The following is a 5,782-nucleotide window of genomic DNA, read 5'->3' as shown; positions in this document are numbered from 1 at the left end:
TGATTTTTCTTTAGAATCATCATCTAGTCGAACAAGTACTCAAACTCAAATTTCTGATAATCCAATTTTTGAAACTGACTTCACAATTGAGGACCTGGACGATATTCACGGACAATTCAGAGATCCTGAACCACTAATTATTCCTCCTGAACCACAAATTACTCATCCGGAGATTATCGAGGAAGGAACCGTTAAATCAGAATCTTCTAGTGATTCAGATTCAACCATTTCAATCATGGAAGAAACGGAACCTCAAAGTATGGAGGATCGAATGAAAGCTACACGTACTGGCCAAGGTCACGCAATTATTCAACCAGACGTTAATGCGCCAGATTATGAAATCAAAGGACAAATCCTACACATGGTAACTAATCAGTGCCAATTTAGTGGTACGCCAAAAGAAGATCTAAACGAACATCTACGAACCTTTAATAGGATCTGTACTTTATTCAAAATCATAGAAATTGAAGATGAACAGATCTATCTCATGTTATTTCCCTGGACTTTAAAGGGAGAAGCCAAAGATTGGTTAGAATCGTTACCTGAAGGAGCGATTGATTCATGGGATGTTTTAGTTGAGAAATTTCTTAAAAGATTCTTTCCGGCATCTAAAGCCGTGAGACTTCAAGGAGAAATTGCCACGTTCGCACAAAAGCCAAATGAAACGCTATATGAGGCATGGACAAGATTCGAAAAAATGTTGAGAAGTTGTCCTCAACACGGTCTAGATACTTATTAAATAGTTCAAATATTTTACAAAGGAGTCGACGTCGCTACACGGAAGGACATCGACACAGCAGCTGGTGGTTTTATTATGAAGAAAACCGCAACCGAAGCTCACAAAATTATTGATAATACAGCATCCCACTCACATGAGTGGCATCAAGAAAAAGATATTTTTCGTTCATCTAAAGCGGCTAGAGCCGATTCTAGCCATGACTTTGATAACATTTCCGCAAAGTTAGATGCTTTCGAGAGACGAATGGAAAAGACGACTAAAGATATTCATGCAATACGAATTAGTTGTGAGCAGTGTGGAGGAACACATTTGACAAAAGATTGTCTTAGTGTTGAACAAATAATGGAACACAGAGAGAATGTTTCATACATGAACCAAAGGCCGGGAAATAATTATCAGAATAATTATCAACAACCCAGGCCAAACTACAATCAAAATCAGAATTATAACCGAAATGTTCCAAACAATAACCAACAAGGTCCTAGCAATCAACAAGTATCTAACAATACTTACAACAAGCAAAGACCTATTTTTCCAAATAAACCACCACAGACCGATGATAAAAAGCCAAATTTAGAAGACAATATTTCAAAGCTAGTTGAATCTCAAACGCAGTTTTTCTCATCTCAAAAACAAACTAATGAACAAAATGCTCATGCATTTAGAAATCAACAAGCTTCCATCCAAAATCTGGAACAAGAAGTGAGCAACCTAGCAAGGTTGATAGGTGAAAGAAAACCGGGGAGTCTACAGAGTGATACAAATGCTAACCCCCGGAATGAAATAGCTAAAGCCATTACCACAAGAAGTGGTATTACACTGAAATGCCTGTAATTTCTGATGACTCTATTCCTACTACACAGGCACCACGGCCTGAGCAAGAGAAGGAAACAGAGCCGGTAGTTAAAAAGGTTAATGAAGATAACACAGTTAAGGCAATGCCTTATGTTAAACCATACCAACCACCACTACCATACCCGAGTAAAATGAGAAAAGAAAGACTTGAAGCCGAGCAATCCAAATTCTTAGATATGTTTAAACAAATAAATGTCAATCTTCCTTTTATTGATGTAATTTCAGGAATGCCAAGATATGCTAAATTCCTGAAAGATCTAATCACAAATAGAAAGAAAATAGAAGAACTCTCGGCTGTTACAATGAATGCTAATTGTTCTGCAGTGCTGTTGAATAAGATACCAGAAAAATTATCAGATCCAGGAAGTTTCACAATTCCATGTTTTCTGGGAAGTCTTAGTTCAATAGAAGCATTGGCAGACTTAGGTGCTAGTATAAATGTAATGCCATATTCATTATACGCTAAAATAGACCTTGGAGATTTGAAACCAACACGAATAAGCATACAACTAGCCGATCGATCAGTAAAATATCCTAGAGGGATAATGGAGAACATGCTAGTTAAAGTTGGTACTTTAGTATTTCCAGTAGACTTTGTTATTCTGGACATGGAAAAAGATTCTCGAGTTCCTCTTATATTAGGAAGACCATTCTTAAACACGACTAAAGCAATAATAGAAGTGTTCGGTAAGAAACTGACCCTGAGTATAGAGCACGATAGTGTTACCTTTTCTGTTGATAGAGCCATGCAACAACCACAATCTTCAAATGATACATGTTATTATGTTCAAACTATAGATTCACAAGAAGAATTGTTACAAGAATTTTCAAAATTACAAGGAACGGGAGAATGTTCTTTAGGAGAAGGAACTGAACCAATTGATGAAGCTGAAATATTAGCTGCACATATGGCTAATGAATACGAACCAACAACAGAAGAACTTCAAGTACTGAAAGAGGAAGACAGATATCGATACAAATCATCGATAGAAGAACCACCGATATTAGAGTTAAAGCCACTTCCAAACCATTTGGAATACGCTTATTTACATGGTGAATCTGAATTACCTGTAATAATCTCGTCTTCTCTAACAAAAAAATGAAAAATCTCAACTCATTTTTGTGCTAAAACCTCATAAACCAGCTATTGCATGGAAGATTCATGACATTAAAGGTATAAGTCCTTCGTATTGCACACATAAAATCCTTATGGAAGAAGGTCATAAAACATATGTGCAACGCCAACGAAGACTAAATCCTAATATGCAAGATGTTGTTAAGAAAGAAATTATTAAATTGCTTGATGCAGGTTTAATTTATCCAATCTCTGATAGTCCATGGGTAAGCCCAGTTCAATGCGTACCTAAGAAGGGTGGCATCACTGTCATCACAAATGAAAAAGATGAGCTTATTCCTACTAGGACTGTAACAGGATGGCGTGTCTGTATTGACTATAGAAAATTAAATGACGCCACCAGAAAAGATCACTTTCCCTTACCTTTCATTGATCAAATGTTGGAAAGGTTAGCTGAGAATAGTTACTATTGTTTTCTTGATGGTTTCTCCGGATATTTTCAAATTCCAATTGCATCCGAGGACCAAGAGAAAACCACTTTCACATGCCCTTATGGTACTTTTGCTTACAAACGCATGCCATTTGGACTTTGCAACGCCCCTGCAACCTTTCAAAGGTGCATGATGGCGATTTTTCACGACATGATAGAAGAATGCATGGAAGTTTTCATGGATGACTTTTCAGTCTTTGGTGATACTTTTGAAACATGTCTAGTAAATCTTGAACGAATGCTTATTAGATGCGAAAAATCAAATCTAGTACTTAATTGGGAGAAATGCCATTTCATGGTTAAAGAAGGCATCGTTCTTGGTCATAAAATTTCAAGTGAAGGAATTGAAGTGGATAGAGCTAAAGTAGATGTAATTGCTAAACTTCTACATCCCACCAATGTTAGAGGAATTAGGAGTTTTCTAGGGAATGCCTGTTTTTACCGACGTTTCATAAAAGATTTTTCTAAAATTGCCACTCCTATGAATAAACTCCTAGGAAAAGATGCTCCATTCATATTTTTGGATGAATGCATCAAATCTTTTAATATTCTTAAAGAAAAACTAACTGATGCGCCAATCATGATAACTCCAAATTGGAATCTACCATTTGAACTCATGTGCGATGCAAGTGATTTTGCAATGGGAGCCGTTTTAGGTCAAAGAATTGAAAAATTATTTCAACCTATCTATTATGCTAGTAAGACGTTACAAGGAGCACAAACGAATTACACAAATACTGAAAAAGAACTCCTTGCTATTGTCTTTGCTTTTGACAAATTTCGTTCATATCTCGTTCTAGCTAAAACGGTGGTCTATACTGATCATTCTGCTCTTAGATACCTATTTTCGAAACAAGATGCCAAACCACGATTAATCCGTTGGAACTTACTCTTAAAAGAGTTCGATATTGAAATCTGAGACAAAAAGGGAGCAGAAAATCTCGCAGCTGATCATCTTTCTCGCTTTGAAAATCCTGAATTAAAAGTTCTAAATCAATCGGCCATACAAGATAACTTTCCAGAAGAATATCTCTTACAAATCGATTATAGTGAAATTCCATGGTTTGCAGACTATGCAAACTGTAGTGACCCGAACTATTCCATGTTTATATATATATATATTAAATGAAATTGTTATTTACATGATTAAGTGTTTCCAACATGTTAAGTAATCAAACTTGTTAAGACTTGATTAATTGAAATAGGTTTCATATAGACAATTGACCACCCAAGTTGACCGGTGATTCACGAACGTTAAAACTTGTAAAAACTATACGATGACATATATATGGTTATATATATAGTTAACATGATTTTATTATAAGTATGTATCTCATTAGGTATTTTAACAATGAGTTATATACATAAAAATGAGAATATTAAATTAAGAAACTCGAAAACGATATATATAACGATTATCGTTATAACAACGTCTTACTAGGTACATATGAATCATATTAAGATATTGATACACTTGGTTAATTATGTTAAATGATAATTAAATATATTATTAAGTGTATTAACAATGAAATACATATGTAAAAATAAGACTACTAACTTAATGATTTCGAAACGAGACATATATGTAACGATTATCGTTGTAACGACATTTAACTGTATATATATCATACTAAGATATATTATATATCATAATATCATGATAATATAACAATTTAACACCTCATTTGTTATAATAAACAATGGGTTAACAACATTCAACAAGATCGTTAACCTAAAGGTTTCAAAACAACATTTACATGTAACGACTAACGATGACTTAACGACTCAGTTAAAATGTATATACATGTAGTGTTTTAATATGTATTCATACACTTTTGAAAGACTTCAAGACACTTATCAAAATACTTCTACTTAACAAAAATGCTTAAAATTACATCCTCGTTCAGTTTCATCAACAATTCTACTCGTATGCACCAGTATTCGTACTCGTACAATACACAGCTTTTAGATGTATGTACTATTGGTATATACACTCCAATGATTAGCTCTTAGCAGCCCATGTGAGTCACCTAACACATGTGGGAACCATCATTTGGCAACTAGCATGAAATATCTCATAAAATTACAAAAATATGAGTAATCATTCATGGCTTATTTACATGAAAACAAAATTACATATCCTTTATATCTAATCCATACACCAACGACCAAAAACACCTACAAACACTTTCATTCTTCAATTTTCTTCATCTAATTGATCTCTCTCAAGTTCTATCTTCAAGTTCTAAGTGTTCTTCATAAATTCCAAAAGTTCTAGTTTCATAAAATCAAGAATACTTCCAAGATTGCAAGTTTACTTCCAAGTTTTCTAAATCCATTCCAAGTAATCATCCAAGATCAAGAAACCTTTGTTACTTACAGTAGGTTATCTTTCTAATACAAGGTAATAATCATATTCAAACTTTAATTCAATTTCTATAACTATAACAATCTTATTTCGAGTGAAAATCTTACTTGAAATTGTTTTCGTGTCATGATTCTGCTTCAAGAACTTTCAAGCCATCCAAGGATCCTTTGAAGCTAGATCTATTTTTCTCATTTCTAGTAGGTTTATCCAAGGAACTTGAGGTAGTAATTATGTTCATAACATCATTCGATTCAT

The 5,782-nt window shown here is 34.1% G+C and overlaps 1 non-coding gene across 1 annotated transcript; it reads right to left on the bottom strand.

The window, feature by feature from the left end:
- Nucleotides 1-619: 619 nt before the first annotated feature.
- On the bottom strand, nt 620-726 carry LOC139894856 (small nucleolar RNA R71). The gene has a single exon (XR_011775336.1). It is a non-coding gene; the product is annotated as a small nucleolar RNA R71 (small nucleolar RNA).
- Nucleotides 727-5,782: the final 5,056 nt, after the last annotated feature.

Source organism: Rutidosis leptorrhynchoides, chromosome 2 (genome assembly GCF_046630445.1).
Source record: "Rutidosis leptorrhynchoides isolate AG116_Rl617_1_P2 chromosome 2, CSIRO_AGI_Rlap_v1, whole genome shotgun sequence".
NCBI lineage: Eukaryota > Viridiplantae > Streptophyta > Magnoliopsida > Asterales > Asteraceae > Rutidosis > Rutidosis leptorrhynchoides.
This window is presented reverse-complemented; position numbering and strand designations above follow the sequence as displayed.